The sequence below is a fragment of the Amaranthus tricolor genome, chromosome 11 (assembly GCF_026212465.1).
Source record: "Amaranthus tricolor cultivar Red isolate AtriRed21 chromosome 11, ASM2621246v1, whole genome shotgun sequence".
Classification (NCBI taxonomy): Eukaryota; Viridiplantae; Streptophyta; class Magnoliopsida; order Caryophyllales; family Amaranthaceae; genus Amaranthus; species Amaranthus tricolor.
This window is the reverse complement of record NC_080057.1, coordinates 16,824,825-16,831,836: the sequence shown is the minus strand read 5'-3', so window position 1 is coordinate 16,831,836 and position 7,012 is coordinate 16,824,825. Positions and strand designations below refer to the sequence as shown.

General features: G+C 27.3%; 1 pseudogene; it reads left to right on the top strand.

Moving 5' to 3' along the window:
- Window positions 1-699: 699 nt before the first annotated feature.
- Window positions 700-6,024, top strand: LOC130826569 (protein trichome birefringence-like 38; annotated as a pseudogene).
- The last annotated feature ends 988 nt before the right edge of the window (window positions 6,025-7,012 follow it).

Genomic DNA, 7,012 nt, shown 5'->3' with positions numbered 1-7,012 from the left:
ATTTTATTCGCTGTTACTAATAATGATCAAAGAATTATAACTATTTTGAAGCGATAAAAAAAATGAATGGACAAGAGAATATCAATGATGTGCTATTTTAAAACAACCACCAACGTGACTAATATTCTAATATTATTTTCAGTTATGCTTCGACGCTACTTCCTACTTCTCGCTTTGGCCTCAAAAATGTCCAAGATGGCACTAGCATTAGGCCAACTCACGACTCTATTATTTAATAAATATTGATTAATAATATAATTATTTCAATTTGAAGGATTGGCATAATCCCGATCCGACAACAAGCTAAGCTTACATGAATATACAAGAAACACAGTTCCCTTATTGAACACATAATTAACAATGTTAATTGATTATGAGAACAAAAATGTTGGAGAAATAATGATCAAGAAACACAGTTACACGACTTTCTCTAAAGAGAATTAATTAAAAAGAAAATGAATGAAAGAAATAATAAAGGAAGCTTCAAATAAAACCTCCTCCAGTCTTAATCTTAATTAAGAAAATGTCAGCAGGTTTTAAGGCACTATAAATATTAACATACATACGACTATACGAATACATGTGCTACAATAATTGTAATATAACTTAGCAATTTGTATGTCTCCTCGGCCAAAGTCCAAACAGACCCTTATTTTTGTTGTGTCTTTTTTTTGAGAAATGGGCATAATAAAACAAAAGATGAGTATTTCTACTTATTACATTGTGATTGTCGTTATTATAAGCTTATTAGCAAATAAAATTAGATTTAATGAAGCAAACCATCTTCCTTCACAAAGGAAACGAATACCTTTAAAACAATGCAATGTATATAAAGGACATTGGGCATGGGATAGTTCTTATCCTCTCTATGATTCATCAAAATGTCCAGATATTCGAAGAGAATTTGACTGCCAGAAACATGAAAGACCTGATAAGTATTATCTCAAGTTCAGGTGGCAGCCTGATGATTGTGATCTTCCTAGGTTTGTGCACTAAGTTTGCTTAATGTTCTCCTTTCTGTTTCGGCTTGTTTGTTTTACTTCCAAAAGATATATATGAACTGTTCTCCTAATTAATCGTCGTCTATCTGAATTATCCTTCTCCGTTGATTATTTTGGTTATGTACGATTATGTACAATCTTAACTCGTAATTTTAGGTTCTGCGCATTCTTTTCCACGTACAGTTATCTTTGGTCTTCCTCTTCTTTATAAAATTTTTCTAAGTTTGAACTTACGGTCTTCTTTATGGGTGTGTTTGGATGGAAGGAAATAAAGGAAAAGGAAAGAGAGAGATTTGGAAGAAGGAAATTTTTTTTTGGATAGTAAAATGAGAGAGAAGGGATTTGAAGGGGAGAGAATTGAAAGGATTTTATGGATACTTTATATGAAGGTTTCAGTCTGTCCAAAGTTGAAAAGATTTAAAGGGATATAACTCTCAACTCCCTTCCATTTCCTTCCATTTTCTCCTATACAAACAAAAGCTATTTCTCTTCCTTTCCTTTCCCTCCCTTCTCTTCCCCTTCCCTCCCTTTCTTTTCTATATTACACCACATTTACAAGATAGTATATTTGTAGATACCTATGTGTGTGACAATAATGGACTTCTTACTAGTGATGAATACAAAAAATTTAGAATACTGCAAAAATTTGATTGCAACACTTTTATCATTTGGAAACTTGATATAGATAAGGTGATTGCAAACTTTCTTGTGATATTTCCCCCACAAATCTTCTTATGTTTGAGATATGAAAATTCACAAAGAGATAAAATCAATCACATTAAATACTTGGTACAAAGTGGTTAATCTAAATGAATATGTGTTTTAAGGAAGATAATAAAATAATAAACTTTGTGAGCTATTTATAAAGTTTTACACAAGCTCAAGCAACAGTGAAAGATAACAAGAAATTCCTATTTTCGAAAATTGAGTTTTTGCTTCTTAACCACATCAGATAATTTAAATTTTGATGCAACTCAATAGCTATTTATAGAATAACATTGCAAGTTATCCACCTTGTATTCCGCAAATAATTCATAATTTAAACAACTATATAATGACGGTTCATGTTGTTAAGAACTAAGTTAATAAAAAGTGACGGTTCATGGTGTAATTCCTAGGAATGTTTTATATACTTTGGACTCCCTTTGTTAGTTTATTTGTTACAGTTTTATAAAAACCTGTAAAATATAAATGTAGCGAATTTAAAGAAACAAAAAATAATCGTTAATGAAAATGAATGTAGGTTTGATGGGCAGGTTTTTTTTAAGGAGGATGAGAGGAAAGAAGATAATGTATATCGGAGATTCATTAAGTCTTAACAATTGGCAGTCCTTAGTTTGCATGCTTCATGCTGCTGTTCCAAGCTCATAAATTATGTTTTGTGTCTTGACTTTATAGTAACGACCATTATTCATCTTTTTCTAGGATAATTTTATAGTCAATGACTTTCAAACCGAACCACTACATTCATGCAATTCCAAATTTCAACCATTCTATTAGTAATTATGAGCCTCTGATTTTAATTAATAAGTAATAAATAATTAGAATATAGATTATCATTAATACTAATAAAAGAGCTGCAAAATAACAAATAATGAGTAATTTTAAGAGCCTTCCCAAAGTTATTAATTTGTTAAAGTTATAATTCATTGTGAGGACATTTATTTTTCTAAATAAATTTAAATCTAAATTAGGTAAATGCTTTACAAATTTTATTACATCAATTCTTTATACCTAAATAAAAATCTTGAAAAGATTAATGGTTTCAGAAAATTATTATAAACATAAGAAAAGAAAAGTTTTTTAAAAAATATATTGATTTAATTATTCAATACTATTTGAATTAGGTTAAATTAAAATCAAATAAATTAGTTTGAATTAATTCATCAAAATAAGCTCAATACATTTCATTAATTGTTAGTTTATCCGATTTAAATGAATTCTAGAAGACCATAAAAAAAAAATATGTTTTATAATAAATTTAGAGTTAAATCAGATTAAATATTTTAGCAAGTTGTATTGTTATCCAAAATAATTATTACATTAAAATATATTGTAATTATATTTGTCTTGAACATAAGAGTATTTTTTTTTTCTTACATCATTCTTTACAAATTTTGTTGATATATATCTTCATACTAAATTTGGTGTATATTTTTCACAAGCTTCTAAATTATTAATATGCTTCATTGCTAGTCGACATTAACAAAGAGGAAATAGGGCGAGTTTTGAACCTCAATTCAGTTGATCATGGTGGCAAGATTTGGAAGAATATGGACGTTTTGATCTTCAATTCATGGCTATGGTAAAATGTTAGGGGAGCTCAGTCAACCGTACGGACTATTTACTAATTAATTGCTACTCCATCTGTTTTTATTTGTTCTTCCTATTTACTACTTTATTTGCGTAAATTTCAATGCAAACTTAAAAGTAAAATAATTTTAATTGTGAGTTTTTAAAAATTCAAAAACGTTGATATTTAGAAAATATATATTGAGATGAATCTATTAAAATCCCACATGAATATGTTTTTTCATATAGATCGATGAAAAAAATATAATCAAAATTTGACACAAAAATCGTAAATTCTATTTGCGAATAACATATGAAAACGGAGTAAGTTTTGTTATTTACTATTTATTATTTATTATTTATTATTTATTTGACAATTGTTTTTAAAATTTTAAGATTCAAATTTTATGATTTTTGTTGGAGTTTAATATTATATTATATATAAATAAAATTCTAATGTAGATGGGACTTCATTCAAGATGGGGATGATATATTGAAGGATATGGATCGAATGGTTGCATATAAGAAAGCATTAACAACTTGGGCTAAATGGGTTGATTCTGATATTGATACTACGAGTAAGAACTTCTCCTACTCGATCCTACGGTTTCTATTAGTTTCATATCGTATATCATAATCAAAATCATCATGATCCTGATTATCATATGATCATATGACATAATCATACTAATAAAAATGTTGGAAATAATAATAGCGAGTTTTAGAGTCTTGTCCAATAAATTAATTTCTACTACAATATACTAGTTTAGAAGCCCGTGTAATATGCACAAAGTATAATATAGCGACATATACAAATAAAATTTTTAAAGAATAATGCAAGAAAAAAATTACTCTTTATAAATTTGTTTAAGAAAAGTATGTAAATACTACATGTTTTAATAAAATAATTACATTAGATAACAATATAACTTACTAAAATAGTTAATCTAATTTAGTTCTTAGATTTTACTTATTTTGAATCGATTTAAACAGAGCAATTTATTTGGTTTTAATTTTAACCTAATTCAAATAACATTTAATAATTAAAATAAATCTATTTTATAAAAATAATTTCTTACTTACTTATAAAATATTTTTTTGAAACAATTACTTTCTTAAAGATCCTTATTTTAATTAATGTAATGAACTCTTTCAAACACTTATCTTACTTAAATTAAAACTTTTTTAGGAAAAAATAAATTTCTACGCAATCAATTAGCCTTACGAAATAAATATATTTGGTAAGGCTTTAAGAAATTTCCATTTGATATTTTTCAGCTCTTTTTATTAATATTCATGACTATGATGATTAAATCAATATATTTTTAAAAAATAACTTCTTACTTACGTATAAAATATATCTTTTTTAAACAATTAATCGTTTTAAGATTCTTATTTAGATGTAAGTTTTTGAATCAATGTATTTTAAATACTTACCTAATTAAATTTAAATTCATTTAAGAAAATAAATTGTCATGCAAACAATTAATTATATTCCTATTAAATTAATACTTCTATATCGGATAAAACTCTAAGAAAATCATCATATGTTATTTTTTTCAGTTCTTTTATTAGTATTTATGACTTTTGGTTGAATTTATGATTTTGAATCAATATATTCTAAATACTTACCTAATTTAGCTTTAAATTCATTTAGGAAAATAAATTATCATACACACATGCAATCAATTATGATCCTATTAAATTAATACATATTTGGCAAAACTCTAAGAAATCGCCATATGTTATTTTCCAGTTCTTTTATTAGTATTTATGATTTATGATGATTTATGATTGCGTGACAATTTATTTTCCAAAATAACTTTAAAGCTAAATTAGGTATGTATTTAAAAGATTTAATTTCATTATAAGGGAAATTATCAATGTTACCCCTGAGTTTTAGCACTTTATCAATGGTACTCCAAAGTTTTCTGTATTATCAATGGTACTCTCGTCCTATTGAGCGTTTTACAACCGTAATTAGTTTAATTTTTTTCCGTCCAATATCGTCCAAAACAGTTAACTTTTTTTTTCTTTTTTCTTTTATTTTTCAATTCAAAACATAAGGACTTCTTAGAGCCTTGTCAAACATATTATTTAGATATGATTATAACTTATTAGTGGTCTTTTATTTTCTTAACTTTATACACACGCACACACATATATAATGTTACAAAATCTTAAACTGATGGCTGTTTCACTTTTCAAAGATTTAACTCAATTAAATTTTTTAATTGATGGTTGAAATTACTCTAACACGCTCTTTGAGGTGACTTATTTAACACGATGCTCCTTAAACTATTTTGAGGGACCATTTCAATAAAAAAGGTTAATTTGATAGGTGTAGTTGAAACCCAATAATATTATACACTCTATCACTACTGATCCCGAGATCTTAACCTATGAGTTTCTTTGCAAATTTTTTTTGTTCAAAATTAGTGGGAAAGATTGGAATGCAGCAGGAGTAAGAGGGTGTTCTAACAAGACGATGCCCGTAAAAGGATCCGTTTACCCAGGTGAAGTGCCAGCAGCTTTAAAAGTGGTGAAAGAAGTAATTAGTAAGATTACAAAACCTGTACATCTGCTAGACATTACAACTCTGTCCCAACTAAGAAAAGATCCACACCCTGCTTCTTATAATGGTTTAGGAGGAATGGATTGCAACCATTGGTGTATTGCTGGACTTCCAGATACTTGGAATCTGCTTTTATACACTCTTCTCACCATTTGATTACTTCCATTATGTTTGTATATGTTTGAGTTTTTGAATATGTAGTATCCGTCTTCATTGGCTCTGTTAAAATTATTTTGTAAATTTGTAATTGTCAGGTTTTATCATTGATCATATTTATAATGGATAAAAGAATTAAGATTCTAAAAATGATAGGAATTTATTTTATATACTCCTATTAGGCTTTAACATTTCATTATTAGAGATTCTAATCCAACCTGACTAGATGGATCCGCTTGAATAGAGTTGTTTTCGACCCGTATTTGAGCTGAGAAAACATCTATGAAAATCGCGCCAACATTAATTCGACAACTGAAATTTACCCGCCTAAAATGGACTATAACCGAAGTTAACCTGAACCAAATATGAACCCGATCATCAACTATCAGAGAAGAAATCAAACCTGTATGTTGATCGTCCCATAGATAAACAAGAGTTAACGACAATACTTGAATCAACATTGAACAAATACTAATTATTAGCAATTTTTATAATGAAACGAATTTTTATGTCAATTAAAGTTGGATGAAAATAATGTTGAACATACAAAATAAAGAGATATTCTATATGGTAACAACGTAGTTTTAAAAAATGCCACTGATAGCAAATCTTAGAAAAAACTCTACAACGTAACATTGCACTGTTTTGAGTAAAAATGTTGAGGTAGCTTTAAGTACAACAATATTATGTTGTGAATTTTTTTTAAAGATTTGCTATCACTGATGTTTTTTAAAACTATGTTGCTATCATATACAATATCTCTAAAATAAACTCGCCATTACCTATAATCTAAATATATTGTTTCACAAATGTATAATGAGGAGAGTGACACAAGCTAATATTTCATAATATTACAAACTAAAATAAATATAATTGAACTTAAATTGAACTCGAGATTCAATTGTATTGAAATTGCCCCAAATCAATATTTTGTCACTCATAACCAATTTCATCTAAATCAAAGTTAACCTGCAATCGAATATTATCA